The sequence below is a fragment of the Thamnophis sirtalis genome, unplaced genomic scaffold (assembly GCF_051295495.1).
Source record: "Thamnophis sirtalis isolate CommonGarterSnake01/CBP01778 unplaced genomic scaffold, rThaSir2_p1.2 scaffold_12, whole genome shotgun sequence".
NCBI classification, from domain to species: Eukaryota; Metazoa; Chordata; class Lepidosauria; order Squamata; family Natricidae; genus Thamnophis; species Thamnophis sirtalis.
The window spans coordinates 2,992,096-3,008,025 of NW_028261392.1; the positions used below are offsets into that span (position 1 = coordinate 2,992,096).

At 43.1% G+C, this 15,930-nt stretch overlaps 1 protein-coding gene across 2 annotated transcripts in view; it reads left to right on the forward strand.

Moving 5' to 3' along the window:
* ELF1 (E74 like ETS transcription factor 1) overlaps positions 1 to 15,930 on the forward strand; it is an 81,965-nt gene that overhangs the window by 2,771 nt on the left and 63,264 nt on the right. The window contains exon 1 of one of the 2 annotated variants that reach the window (XM_087726848.1): positions 14,268 to 14,419. The exons of the other annotated variant lie outside the window; for it this stretch is intronic. The gene's annotated coding sequence lies outside the window, so the exon portion shown is untranslated. Of the gene's footprint in view, positions 1 to 14,267; positions 14,420 to 15,930 lie in introns of those variants that run through there. 2 annotated transcript variants of the gene reach the window in all.

Below are 15,930 nucleotides of genomic sequence, written 5' to 3' on the forward strand. Positions count from 1 at the left end.
ATTATGTGAAAGCATTCTAATAAGCAGTGGGACTTACAGATTGTGGGGGAATATAATATGTGTATGTGTGAAGTTAAATGTTACAGATTTTCACTCACAGGTATCAAAATGATATGAAGTGTTAACACCACTTTATAAGGCCTTGCTAAGGCCACACTTGGGGTGCGGCACGCAGTTTTGGTCACCATGATGTAAAAAAGATGTGGAGGCTCTAGAAATAGCAATAGCAATAGCAGTTAGACTTATATACCGCTTCATAGGGCTTTCAGCCCTCTCTAAGCGGGTCCTCATTTTACCCACCCTGGAAGGATGGAAGGCTGAGTCAACCTTGAGCCGGTGAGATTTGAACCGCCGAACTGCAGAAAGAACATCTGTCTGTCTGTCTGTCTGTCTGTCTATCTATCTATCTCATCTTATATCTCTTTCTTTCTGTTTATCTAATATCTATAGCAATAGCAATAGCAGTTAGACTTATATATCGCTTCATAGGGCTTTCAGCCCTCTCTAAGCGGTTTACAGAGTCAGCATATTGCCCCCAACAACAATCCAGGTCCTCATTTCACCCACCTCTGAAGAATGGAAGGCTGAGTCAACCTTGAGCCGGTGAGATTTGAACCGCTGAACTGCAGATAGCAGTCAGCTGAAGTGGCCTGCAGTACTGCACTCTAACCACTGTGCCACCTCGGAGCAACAAAGATGATTAGGGGACTGGAGGCTAAAACATAGGAAGAATGGTTGCAGGAACTGGGTATGCCTAGTTTAATGAAAAGAAGGACTAGGGGAGACATGATAGCAGCCTTCCAATATCTCAAGGGTTGCCACAAAGAAGAGGGAGTCAAACTATTCTCCAAAGCACCTGAGGGCAGAACAAGAAGCAATGGGTGGAAACTAATCAAGGAGAGAAGCAACTTAGAACTGAGGAGAAATTTCCTGACAGTGAGAACAATTAACCAGTGGAACAGAAGTTGCCTCTTGAAGTTATGAATGCCCCAACACTGGAAGTCTTTAAGAAGATGTTGAATAGCCATTTGTCTGAAGTGGTGTAGGGTTTCCTGCCTGAGCAGGGGGTTGGACTAGAAGACCTCCAAGATCCCTTCCAACTCTGTTATTCTGTATTCTAATTGTCAAAATGAAAGCTAGCCAATATTGGTTAGAAATAATAACAATGGCTAGTTACCCAAAGCTTCGCCTACATAGCTAATCATAAGAAAATAGTTATATTATTAACCTTTTTGTGCAAGAGATGTTGAGACAGATACGATGCAGAATCTCATTCCTCAGATATAAGGGTTTTACTAGATTTCTCTGTTTCCTCCTCTTCTGATCTTATGTTGCCTTCCAACTCTTATCATTCCATATTCTGTATTCTGTCTCCCTCTGTATATCCCCTAATCACACTATATAATATCTCCACAATGTCATATAGGTTTGTAGGGCAAGTTGTAGATTGAGCGATACCCATTCTGCTAACAAAACAGTTGTGTATTGTTTCAGCTCCGTTTCCAAAGAGGCCTAGTCTTTTTTATTTTAATGACATTATCCCAAGGTCAACTTTAAAGATGAATATATGCTAATCATATTTTCAAAACAATACAAAAATGTACACTGTGATAAGGGGAAGTGTATTGTCTCACAAAGCTTCACATATAAACTATTTACTGGTATCTGAACACCAAATCTGGATGTTAATCCTAGCATTTATTTTATGGCTGAAAAAAATGAGAATGGATTTCTTCCTCCCTCCCTATCTCCCTACTATCTATCTATCTATCTATCATCTATCTATCTATCTATCTATCTATCTATCTATCTATCTATCTATCTATCTATCTATCTATCTATCTATCTCCCTCCCTCCCTCCCTCCACCCACCCACCCACCCACCTCTATCTATCTATCTATCTATCTATCTATCTATCTATCTATCTATCTATCTATCTATCTATCTATCTATCTATCATCTATCTATCTATCTATCTATCTATCTATCTATCTATCTATCTATCTATCTATCTATCTATCTATCTATCTACCTACCTACCTACCTACCTACCTACCTACCTACCTACCTACCCACCCACCCACCCACCCACCCACCCACCCACCCACCCATTCATCTATCTCCTTTACTTTTTCCCTATCTATATATCTATCTACATTCATCCATCTTTGTCTTCTTCCTTCCTTCCGTCCTTTCTTTCTTTTTGTTTATCCATCCATCTCTTTGTCCTCTCTCTCTTTCTCTCCCTCCCTCCCTCCCTCCCTCCCTTCCTATCCATCCATCCATCCATCCATCCATCCATCCATCCATCCATCCATCCATCATCTCTTTGTATTCTTCCTTTCTCTCTCTCTCGTAGGAAAGCTTATATATACCATGGAAGAAAAAAAAAAACACCATCTCTATTCTCCAGAGACTTAATTTTCTCAGATCTGGTCCCATTCTCTATCGAGATGTTAATAGGCATGTAAAAGTACTATGGTCATCCTTAGTCCATAATTATATATTTTGTGTCTTAATGACTGCCATCAAGTGGATAACTGTATGTATTGAACCATATGGATTTAAATTTAAGTTGGTTTTTGCATTTCATAAGCAAATACAGACTGGTTAATTTCCTGATATGTGTTGTGAGCTCATGAAGCGGCTTGTGGAATCACGAAAGCTGATTTGAATAGCCAGGAATGTGCGCATAATTTAAATACTTGAAATTTTTGAGGACCTCTTTACGCTAAATAAGCCTGGTGTTTAAAGTATTGGGATTGCGAAATTTTATAAGCTTTCATTTGCATGAAACTAAACAATTCCATTGTTGCAATATTGTTTGTTAAAAATTAATTTGAATGGGGCAGATATGGTATTAATTGAGTGTCACATAACACCGTTAAAATAATAATACAAATTTGTTAGATTAATATGAGCGTTTCTTTTTTATATGTATATTTGTTAGCCGGTGTCAGGCCCGTCATTCATTCCTCTGGTCTCTTAACCAGACGCAAAAGCTTTTAAACTTCTAGAATATTCACTACTCTTTGCTACAGTTGTCAATTAAGGTATGCTTGATAGGATTGCAGAGATAATAAACAGCCGTAAAGTCATTACTAATAGTTTAATGCCCCTGCATTAATCATTTCGGCTGCCTCTACCTTATTTCATTTTTTTTGCAATTTTTCCAGTCTTTTGATTAGATTGGATGGCAAATCTGTCTCGAATATTCCAAGTGCAGTTTTAACATTATCTCTCCATCTGCTGAGCTTTTTTCCCAATTAGTTCGAGCACTGGATGTGCATTTTCACAGCCGCTGCACATCGATTAATGCAATTTCATTCAGTCACTCAGCGTGACTGCAAGATCTCTTTCCTGACCAATGATTAGCAACTCTTAACCTTTTGGTAGTTAGTCCTAGACTTGCGACGCTCCAAATTCCTGTGGGTAGGCGAGACGGTTAAGTTGAGTTTTGCTCCGTTTTACGACTTTCCTTGCCGCCGTCCTAACGGGAATCGCTCCGGTTGCGAAGTTAGTAGCCCGGTTGTTAAGTGAATCCGGCTTCCTGCGTGGACTTCGCTTTTAAGAAGGTCGCAAAAGGGGACACTGCAATCCTCATAAAGATGAATCTATTGGCAAACTTCTGAATTTGGATTGCGTAACCTTGGGGATGCTTCCATGGCCTGAAAAACAGTCCTAATAGCAATAGCAATAGCAGTTAGACTTATATACCGCTTCATAGGGCTTTCAGCCCTCTCTAAGCGGTTTACAGAGTCAGCATATCGCCCCCAACAACAATCCGGGTCCTCATTTTATCCACCTCGGAAGGATGGAAGGCTGAGTCAACCCTGAGCCGGTGAGATTTGAACAGCCGAACTGCAGAACTGCAGTCAGCTGAAGTAGCCTGCAGTGCTGCACTCTAACCACTGCACCACCTCTTCTCAATGATGACAGTGTCGTCGTAACTTTGAATGGTCACTAAATGAACTGATGTAAGTCAACATTACCTGTGCAGGTAGCCCTCGACTTAACAAGAGTCCGTTTAGTAACCGTTCAAAGTCACAACGACATTGAAAAAAGATGACAATGGCCATTTTTCACACTTGAAAACTTTGTAGGGACGCCCATGATCATGTCATCAAAATCCAGAGGCTTGGCAATTGGTTCATACTTACTGCCGTTGCTGTGTCCCAAGGTCACATGATCTCCTTTTGTGACCGTCGGACAAGCAGAAATCAGCGGGGAAGCCAGATTCACTTAACAACCATGTTAGTAACTTATCAACTACCGTGATTCACTTAATAACCACGGCAAAAAAAAAAGGTCGAAAAAACTCACCGAACCAACGTCTCACTCAACAACAGAAATGCTGGGCTCGATTATGGTCGTACGTCGAGGACTACTGTAGCCCCCGAAAGTGCCTGTCTTCTTAGCCCAAGAACCCTGAGTTTCCACGTAAGCCTTAAGAGAGGAACTCCGATTATTTTGGAAGTCAAAAGTATATATTGCCTATATAAGTTTGCTGAGATCGTTAACAAAGATCTGAAGGTGTTTGATTGTGAATATATTTAGATATGTGGTAATAAATATTTAAGGGACGCGGTGGCTCAGTGGCTTGTCGATCAGAAGGGTCGGCGGTTCGAATCCCCTAGCGCCGCGTAACGGAGTGAGCTCCCGTGACTCGTCCCAGCTTCTGCCAACCTAGCAGTTCGAAAGCAGGTAAAAAATGCAAGTAGAAAAATAGGAACCACCTTTGGTGGGAAGGGAACAGCGTTCCGTGCGCCTTTGGCATTGAGTCATGATGGCCACGGAGACGTCTTCGCACAGCGTTGGCTTTTCGGCTTTGAAACAGAGATGAGCATCGCCCCCTAGAGTCAGGAATGACTAGCATAAATGTGCGAGGGGAACTTTTACCTTTAATAAGTATTTGGAGTTTTCCTGGTTAGGATTTTGTTTCTACGAAGTGATATTTTTTTTGATTTTAGCCGAATAGAAACATAAAGATGCTGTAAGAATCCAAATTTGATGAAAAATGTTTGCACCGAGACATCAGCTTAAAGTGTAAGGCTAATAAATACCAACTCTCGTGAACAATAGGTAGTATTTCTTGCGCCATAGCAGGTTCTTGTTTGGAATGGTAAGGTTTTGATTTAAACCGTGTGATTTAAAGCGCATCTATTCACATTTTGGCAATTGGAACTGGAAAATCTTGAAATTATTTCAGATATATGCTTCCCAGTGTCCTTGGGGACTGGAGCGAGTTATAAGTAGACCAATAAATAAACTTTACTGAAGCTTTTTAACCCCCTCAATAACAAGCCTTTCCATTGTTGTCACAGCTTTTAAAAAAAAAACTGTTACTCTGAAATATCTGCTAGGGCAGATAACAATATATTTAACAACAAATGCACAATTTGGGGTTATTCGATCGCTGTAGGCCGTCCAGAGTCGTGTTTTTGTGATACGGGTTTATATAAATTGGATTAATAAATAGTAAATAATAGCTTTTTCATTGGTTTTAAGGTTCTAAAAAGAACATTAAAATGCATTTATGAGCATCTCTAAGAGGTGATCCCAGGGACTGGGTAGTGACTAATACCTACGCAGCCTGGGGGAAATTATGAAAGTAATAATAATCATCTTTCTCCTCTGTTGGAACATGTTGCGGTGGTGATTCCTGGAGTTTCCTGTCCTTCCCTTGCAGGCTCCAGATTTAATAACCAGAAGTTTAAGATTCCTTGTGAGGTCATCTGGACAGGTAATCTTGAACTAACAACCACAATTCAGCCCGAACCTTTCTGTTGCTAAGCGAGACAGTTTGTTAAGTGGGCTCCGCACACATTTTACAACCTCTCTTGCCCTGCCCCGGTTCTTAAGCGAATCACCGCAGCTGTTAAAATTAGCAACTCAGTTGTTAAGCGAATCCAGTTTCCCTGCTGACCCTGCCAGAGGAGACCACATGACCCAGGACAATGCAACCGTCGTAAGTACATGCCAGTTGCCGAGCCTCTGAATTTTGATCCCGTGATGGTGGGGAATGCTGCAATGGTTCTTCCAAAGTGTGGAAAACAGTTGTAAGTCATTTTTCCCCCCCCCACTGCCATTGTAACTTTGAACGGTCACTAAATGAATTGTCGTAAGTGGAGGACTACCTGCTGCAGACTTGGGACAGCCAATGTTTTGTGGCTGATGATAATGGTTGTTGTCAGGTGACCATTTTCAACATCTCTGCTGCCATCCTGCCTAGCAGGGTTTACGCCCCGTTTCCCTGAAAATAAGACCTCCCCGGATAATAATCCCAATCGGGCTTTTGGGCGCACATGCTAAAATAAGCCCTCCCCGAAAAATATTGCAACACAGCAGCAGCCATGAGGTGACCACGCTCGCCGCCTCCTGCACCTCAAAAATAGTAAGACCTCCCCGAAAATAAGGCCAAGCACTTATTTTTGGGGAAACACGGTAGGTAGGTAGATGATAGATAGATAGATAGATAGATAGATAGATAGATAGATAGATAGATAGAAAGAAAAATAGATAGATAGATAGATGGATGGATGATAGGCAGGCAGAGAGAGAGGGATGGATGGATGTGGATGGATGGGTGGATTTATAGATATACAGACAGACAGACAGATAAGATAGAGAGATATACAGACAGACAGACAAGAGGTAGATAAAATAGATAGAGATATAGATAGATAGATAGATGATAGATAGATAGATATAGATTAGATAGAGATAGAGATATAGATGATATAGATATAGATTAGATATAGATATAAATCTAGATAGATGATAGATAGATAGATAGATAGAGATATAGATAGATAGATGATATATATATGATATATATATATATATATATATATATATATATATATATATATATATATATATATATATATATATAAATAGATAGATTATATAGATAGATAGAGATAGATAGATGATAGATAGATAGATGATAGATAGATAGATGATAGATAGATAGATAGATGAGATAGATATAGATAGATGATAGATAGATGATAGATAGATAGATAGATAGATGATAGATAGATAGCAATAGCAATAGCAGTTAGACTTATATACCGCTTCATAGGGCTTTCAGCCCTCTCTAAGCGGTTTACAGAGTCAGCATATCGCCCCCACAGTCTGGGTCCTCATTTTACCCACCTCAGAAGGATGGAAGGCTGAGTCAACCTTTGAGCCGGTGAGATTTGAACCGGAGATTTCAACCTTTGAGCCGGTGAGATTTGAACCGCCGAACTGCAGTTAGCAGTCAGCTGAAGTGGCCTGCAGTACTGCACTCTAAGCACTGTGCCACCTCGGCTCTCTGATAGATAGATAGATAGATAGATAGATAGATAGATAGATAGATAGATAGATAGATAGATAGATAGATAGATGATAGATAGATAGATAGATAGATAGATAGATAGATAGATTCACTTAATAACCGTGCGACTAATTTAACAACAGATTCGCTTAACAACCGTGGCGAGAAAGACGCAAAATGGGTCAAAACTTTAAAAAAGTGTCTCGCTTAGCGACAGAAATTTCGGGCGCTCCACTGTGCTTCTAAATTGAGGGCATATACTCAGTGGTGAAAGGCATAGAAAATGAAAAAAAAATAGAAAATAAATTCAACAAACAGCCGGAGACCAAACGCACTTTTTTGCTCAGGCTGTTTAGAATTATCTTCTAACCCTGCACCGTTCATCTCTTTAAATCAGGGGAAGAAAAGATCTTTAAAATGATGCGTTCCGACTTCCTGCGAAGTCCTGGGGCTTCCGTGATGAGATTAGTTTCATTTTAAGTAGCCTGATTGAGAGGCACGAATGTAAAAAGATTTCCCCTCCCATATTTATCTTTCTACGCTCATAAAAGTTTGGATTCCGTAGAATAAATGGCTTTTTCATTTAAATATAGAACACTTAGAATATCGTTAAAAAAATAATTGACGCGCCAAATGCAGAGGAAATATAACATCAACTTGTACTCGTAAAAAATGTCCTAAGGGCCAGACGCGGGCAGCCTTATATTTTCCAAATATTTAGTCTATAATTCTCACAGTTCCTTATCTTGTTGGCGAAGGGAATTAAATTAGAACGATTCTAATCTGTTATGATTTGGAAATTTATTCCCTTTTTAATTGCAAAATTATGCAAGCACTCTAGGTTCAATTGAATAGGTCTGGCAGTTATAGTTCTCAGTTGGTCAATACAGGAAGTCCTCTACATACGACCAGAATTGAGCCCAAAATTTCTGTTGCTCAGAGAGACCTAGGCTGAGTTTTGCCCCATTTTATGACCATAGTTGTTAACTGAATTACGGCAGTTGTTAAATTTAGCAACGCAGTTCTGGCTTCCCCCATTGACTTTGCCTGGCGGACGGTCGTAAATGGGGATCAGGTGATCCCCCGGGACACTGCAACCGTCATAAATACGAGTCAGTTGCCAAGTGTCTGAACTAAGATTGGATAGCCATTTGTCTGAAAAGGTACAGGATTTCCTGCCTAGGCAGGGGGTTGGACTAGAAGACCTCCAAGGTCCCTTCCAACTCTACTATTGTATTGTATTATTGTATTATTATTGTATTAAGATGGTGTTACCAAGTTTGAGTAGAGAAAACAAGAAGGATCAGAGAGCACGCAAGACTCCATATTCCTCCTCCTCCTCCTCCTCCTCGCAAACCCCACTCCTTTTAAGCACTGATGATGTTAGCTAGTTGGGTCATGAAATGTCTGCAAGAAAAGAAGCAAGCTCAGAGAGCACCAAGGACCCCACAGACCTCCCCCTCCTCCTCCTCCTCTTCCTCCTCCTCTTCCTCCTCCTCTTCCTCTTCCTCCTCCTCCGCTTCCTCCTCCTCCTCTTCCTCCTCCTCTTCTTCTTCTTCCTCCTCCTTCTCCTCTTCTTCCTCTTCCTCTTCCTCCTCCTCCTCCTCCTCCTCCTCCTCCTCCTCCTCCTCCTCCTCCTCCTCCTCCTCCTCACAAACCCCACTCCTTTTAAGCACTGATGATGTTACCTAGTTGGGCCATGAAATGTCTGCAAGAAAAGAAGCAAGCTCAGAGAGCACCAAGGACCCCACAGACCTCCCCCTCCTCCTCCTCCTCCTCCTCTTCCTCCTCCTCTTCCTCCTCCTCCTCCTCTTCCTCCTCCTCTTCCTCCTCCTCTTCCTCCTCCTCCTCCTCTTCCTCCTCCTCCTCCTCCCCCACCTCTTCTCCTCTTCTTCTCCTCCTCTTCCTCCTCTTCTTCTTCCTCCTCCTCCTCTTCCTCCTCTTCCTCTTTCTCCTCTTCCTCCTCCTCTTCTTCCTCTTCCTCCTCCCCCTTTTCTTCTTCCTCTTCTTCTTCCTCCTTTTCTTCTTCCTTTTCTTCTTCCTCCTCCTCCTCCTCTTCCTCCTCCTCTTGCTCCTCCACCTCTTCCTCGTCCTCTTCTTCTTCCTCCTCCTCCTCTTCCTCCTCCTCCTCTTCCTCTTCCTCCTCCTCCTCTTCCTCTTCCTCCTCCTCTTCCTCCTCCTCCTCCTCTTCCTCCTCCTGCTCCTCCTGCTCCTCCCCCACCTCTTCCTCCTCCTCTTCTTCTCCTCCTCTTCCTCCTCTTCTTCTTCCTCCTCCTCCTCTTCTTCCTCTTCCTCCTCCCCCTTTTCTTCTTCCTCTTCTTCTTCCTCCTTTTCTTCTTCCTTTTCTTCTTCCTCCTCCTCCTCCTCTTCCTCCTCCTCCTCCTCTTCCTCTTGCTCCTCCACCTCTTCCTCGTCCTCTTCTTCTTCCTCCTCCTCCTCTTCCTCTTCCTCCTCCTCTTCTTCCTCTTCTTCCTCCTCCTCATTGACGATGTTACCTAGTTGGGTCAGGAAACGTCAGAAAACAAGCAAGCCCAGAGAGCAGCCAGGTACCGCTGATAGCAATCAGAGAAGCTTGACGTCTTGATTGCCTCTCGTCCTTCCCATTTGGTAGGAAAAAGAGGTTCAGAATTTTTTTTTTTTTTTTTAAATGCCACGGGCGCAGGCTGCCTCTGCGGCCTCTGTGCTGCCCCTTACAGTTAGGATCCCCGTGGAAGGTTGCTGCTTCCACCGAAAGACTTGGGCGTAGTCGAGCAAGAACCGGATGACCCCATAAATAGCTCTCCTCCTCCTTCTTCCAATGACATACCTGCAAGACAGGTACGATAATGCAACCCCCCCCTATATTGTTTGGCCATTTGGCTTTTCAGGACCTGCTTTGGCATTTGGGGGGGGGGGTTATGGCTCAGTTTTCAAAAACCAGCCAAACTGGTTTAATTGAATCCACAGGCCACCAAAGAGTTTGGTAGTTCAGCTCTTTGAAGGGTGTGTGAGTTTGTGTGCGTGTGTGTGTGTGTGCGGTGGGTTTCAATTTGTTTTACTACTTGCGCACGCTTGCGCACTGGCACGACGCTTCTGCACATGCGCAGAAGTGTGCGGACGGGAAAGCTCCTGCCGCTGCTACTACTGGTTCGCCCTACCTCTGGTGTGTGTGTGTGTGTGTGTCTGTGTGTGTTTTTGTGCATAGAATAGAGTAGAATAGAATCGAATAGTATGCGGAATGGAGAATAACTTGTCACTTTGAATGTACACTAATTGCATACATTAAAAATGAAATTTCATTGCACGCAGCTCTTAATATAGCAATAGCAATAGCAGTAGTCAGCATATTGCCCCCAACAATCCGGGTCCTCATTTTACCCACCTCGGAAGGATGGAAGGCTGAGTCAACCCTGAGCCGGTGAGATTTGAACCGCTGAACTGCTGATCTAGCAGTAGCCTGCAGTGCTGCATTTAACCACTGCGCCACCTCGGCTCTTAAAGGGTCACCACCTCCCAATTTTACACTACATAAACATGACAGTATAAATCGGCCTCCTCCGGGTTCCGTCTACCAGCCAATGCCACCTGGCTACTACCCGGGGAGGGCCTTCTCTGTAGCGGCTCCGGCCCTTTGGAACGAACTCCCCGCGGAGATCCGGACCCTCACCTCTCTCCAGGCCTTCCGAAAAGCCGTCAAAACCTGGCTGTGCCCGCAGGCCTGGGGTCGATGAGTTCCCCTCCCCTCTCGACTTGTATGGCTGTGTGACTCTTGTGTATTTTAATTACGTGCATTGTGTTTGTATCCCCTTTTCCCCTTTTTAGTTGTTCGCCGCCTCCCGGAGTCCCTCCCGGAGAAGGGCGGCATACAAATAAACTAAATCTTAATCTTAAATAAATACAAAATTATGTATATACCTTCATACGACGCAGGAACAACACAGTCAATCCCCTCCCTCCCTCCCTATCCCTCCCCCTCTCGCCTCTCCCCCCCACGGTGGCTCAGTGGCTAAGATGATGAACTTGTCGATCAGAGAGGTCAGCAGTTTGGCGGTTTGAATCCCTAGCGCCGCATAACGGAGTGAGCTCCCGTTCCTTGTCCCAGCTTCTGCCAACCTAGCAGTTTGAAAGCACATAAAAATGCAAGTAGAAAAATGGGAACCACCTTTGGTGGGAAGGGAACAGCATTCTGTGTTTCCTTCGGCATTGAGTCATGCCAGCCACATGACCACAGAGACGTCTTCGGACAGTGCTGGCTCTTCGGCTTTGAAACGGAGCCGATCAGCGCCCCCTAGAGTCAGGAACGACTAGCAGATATGTGCGAAGGGAACCTTTATATACGTTACATATCCTAAAATTTCTTCCTTTTTTTTTTTTTGCCATTATCGTGATAGCTAAAGCACTTTAGCAAACGAGAGGCCAAATTGCAAAGCAAAGAAAGTTTGATTTGCCATACGCTCATTAAGCCCACATATCTTCCCTGTGGATTTATGGTTATGACTGGTACTGCCGTGAAATTAGGGATTAATCCTGATCCCAAACTTGTAGCACAGCGGATCCCAGAAGATCTCAACTTGGGAAGGAAGCCTGGAGATTGAATCTCAGAAAAGTATAGGAGGAAACGGTTTTCCCATTTCTGCTGCAAAGTGTTTTTTTTTTTAAAGCTGTTACGTGACTTCTGTGTATAATGTGGACTATTCCATACGTCTATAGGGACTCTGCTTCTTGAAATCAGCAGACTGTGGAAGTGCATGGAGTATCTATTAAGGGGAAAGGCGGCTGCTTTGAACTTCAGCAAAACTTTTTCTTGCAAAAAAATAATCACACCCTTTCCTTTCCTTTCTCTCTTCGTTTCCTTTCCCTTTTCTTTTCCTTTCTCTCTTCCCTTCCTTTCTCTCTTCCTTTCCTTTCCTTTCTCTCTTCCTTTCCTTCCTTTCTTCCTTTCAGTTCCTTTCTCTCTTCCTTTCCCTTTCCTTTCCTTTCTCTCTCTCTCTTCCTTTCCTTTCCTTTCCATCTTCCTTCCTTTCTCTCTTCCTTTCCTTTCTTCCTTTCTTTTCTCTCTTCCCTTCCATTCCTTTCTCTCTTCCTTCTCTCTTCTTTCCTTTCCTTTCCTTTCCCTCTTCTTTTCCTTTCTTTCCTTTATCTCTTCCTTTCTCTCTTCCTTTCCTTTCTTCCTTTCTTTTCTCTCTTCCCTTCCATTCCTTTCTCTCTTTCTTTCCTTTCCTTTCCTTTCCTTCTTCCTTTCCTTTCCCTCTTCCTTTCTCTCTTCCTTTCTTTCTTCCTTTCTTTTCTCTCTTCCCTTCCCTTCCATTCCTTTCTCTCTTCCTTTCTCTCTTCTTTCCTTTCCTTTCCTTTCCCTCTTCCTTCCTCTCTTCCTTTCCTTCCCTCTTCCTTTCTCTCTTCCTTTCCTTTCCCTCTTCCTTTCTCTCTTCCTTTCCTTTCTTCCTTTCTTTTCTCTCTTCCCTTCCCTTCCCTTCCTTTCTCTCTTCCTTTCCTTTCCCTCTTCTTTTCCTTTCCTTTCCTTTCCCTTCCCTCTTCCTTTCTCTCTTCCTTTCCTTTTTTCCTTTTTCCTTTCCTCCCCCTTCCTTCTTTCCCCGTTCCCTTTCCTCTTCCCTTCCCTTCTCTTCTTTTTCCCCCATTTCCAGGCAGGGTGGCCCTTCCCCTTTTTATTCCCTTCCGCACCTGCCTCCAGGTTTACACTCCTCTTTTCCTTTGGGGTTCCCCTGGTGGGAGGAGACCCCCCCCTTGTGTTTTGTTGATGGCAGGCGGGGGGGGGGGAGGGATGACATCAAAACACCTGGATGTTTATCGACAGGTCCAGGCACTGGCGGCACCTGCGTAGGAACACCCCCCCCCCCGCTCAGGTGGGCCAGTAGAAGCCGAGGCATCCCTTCCCAGCCTGCCTTTTTTTAAAAAAAACATTTTGAAGCCACTCCTGGTGTGTGTACTGTCAATTGTGGGTTTTTTGAGGACACGCCTCATGGCCACAGCTGCCTGATTCCTGAACAAAGCACCTGGGCTCCCTGCCTTCAGCAGGTCGGAGCCACTTCTGAGCAGCTCCTTTGCAACGTTTCTAGTCCTCAGTATGGCAACGACCTCTTGACTTCCCTTCCGGTTTCAGGCAGACGATTTTTTTTCCCCTCCCTCCCCCTTCCTTTCTTGAAGTCTCACTTCTCAAAAAAAATTAATAATATGCGCAAAAGACAAGAATAATATCTGCCTTATTGGCCTCTTGCTTCCAAAAAGAGGGGAAAGCGAGGAAAGGAAAAAAAAATGCTTAAAAACAAAACAACAATCTAAAACAGGAGAGAAATAAGAATTATTTCCCCCCCACCCACCCACCCACCCTCTTTCCTGGAAAGTCCAGCAGGTGTGTAAGAACTACAAAGCCCATCCCACCCCTGCTACCCATCATCCCTCACCCACCCCCTTTGATTCCGTTTAATCGAAGCCAATCCTCTTCCGATTCATTCCCAACTCCCGTTTGAAAATAAAAAAAACACAGTCCAACTGGTTTGGAGCCACGCAAGGATTGCCCGGATTGATCATTAACTTTCTTAAAACATCGGGTTGCTTCGTTTATTTGAGCCAGGCGTGCGTGCAAGGGATCTGCAAAAATTAAAAATAAAAATTAATAAATGCACCACCACCACCACCACCACCATCACAGTCTTCCTGGCTTTATTTCAATTTTTATTTTTTATTTTTGGGTGTGTGTGTGTGAGTCCACTTGCTGAGAGTGTAAAGCCTTGTGCGTTCCACATTTTTGCTCAGCAATTGTCCCGGCCTTTGCTCTGTTTGCTAGGCTAAGGTGTGGCTGTCTGATTAAACGAAGGTTCCTCCCCTCCCTCTTACCTGGAAGATTTGCATGTTTGACCTGGTGGAGTAATTTGGCAGCAACTTAGGCGTGCCCGAAGTCTTAGTTTCACGTATGACTCACAAGCTGCAACACACAAGCACCCACTTCCCCAATCCGCAGAAGCCATTTTAACTGCACAAACACACACACACACATGCACGCACGCACGCACACAAACACACACACACAGACACACCAGTGCTTGGATTTGTAGGTACCGTCCTAACTTTTGGGATCCCACCCAGCCACATCGAGCAAGGTAAAACTGCAATTTCAGTGAAATTTCTAGAACTTTTGCGGATGGGGGAGGATTATTTCCACGCTGAGTTTTTATTTTTATTTAAACACACACACACACACATGGGTGTGTGCTTTTTTTTGGCGTCCCAGGCTTAGTTGCATTTTAAGAAGCGATAGGAGAACAGAGAACATTTTCTGGAGTACGTTTCAATTATTCTTTTTAAATTTTCCTTCGCCTTTCAACGTTTTGTTTGGGAGTGTCGAGAGAGAAAGAAATTAGAAAAAGAAAAAAAAAAGCTGAGTTAATTCCGGGTTTTGTTTTGTTTTTTTAAAAAAATGAAAACAGGTTTAGGAGGCTCGTTCAGTTTTAACTCATCACCGGCATAACTCAAAAACATAAATGTGTGTTATTCGGCTTTTTGAACGCGGAGAAGGAAACAGATAAAAGTGGAATAAAGTCAGCGCTACGAAATACAAATATTTTAAGCATTTATGGCATAAGCTTATCTTTCTCAACGGGGATATAAAGCATATTCCTGGCGTGTCGCCGTTTCGAAGCGTGGAATAGACGGGTTTGTTTAAAAAAAAAAAAACTTCTGCTGTCCCATCGGTTAAAAATATTTGGATTATTGATGTGAGAATGTGTGTTTTTCTGCCAGACGTGTTTTCTGTAATTCCTTGTTGTTGTTCATTGTGGTTGACTGACTCCTTATGGCTGCTCTTGCTTCATAACCGGCTATGACAATTGCTAGGAGTTGACTTGGAAAGGTTTTGCGGAGATGGTTGCCAAAAGGTTTTGAGTTGTGACTTCACTCGTCAAAATGCTGTGCGAAGGGGTGGGTGGGTGGGGCAGAAGATGGAGGGGGACATAAACCATCTACCTACCCCCACAAAATGCTCCCTAAATCAGCTTTCACCCACCTGCTCCTCCCTAGATCCAAGATTGCACCTATTAATCTAATAATTTTTCATGCTGCCTTGAGATAGGATGGGATCTGGTAAGGCATGATATTCCAAGGATGCCAGGTCGAAGAAGATTGTGCTAAAACAATTGTCGGTGTTTTGCACTCCCTCTCCTTATTTTGTGCCAGGTTTGATGTTTCTTTAACTTTGAGAAAGATTGGCCATTAATTTAACTTTCTCACGAAAAACAAAGCTTACTCAACTTTCAAAAACTGTGTTAGGTTTCCCAAAATCGAGGTCATGCTGCCAGGGAATAAATAGCTGGCAAGTAATTCTGTCGGCATCTGTGTAAAAAAAATGCATTGGCCTTGTTCACTGTATTGTTAAGAGCTATTTGCAAGTATTATCCCATTCTAAACACAGTGCATTTCTCTGCCTTCGTGCTCTTGAATTGTGGGTTAAAAAAAAAAAAGGTTTTCAGCAGCTTTTAAAAAAAAAAATACTTTAAGCAGTAGCGTTTCCTAGATTTTGGAGTTTGGATGGAAAATTATAGAAACTTTCCCATTTAGTTTTTAAATATTGAAGTCTCGGGAGTCCTCATTCCATTCAGGACTGGAAAGTATATTT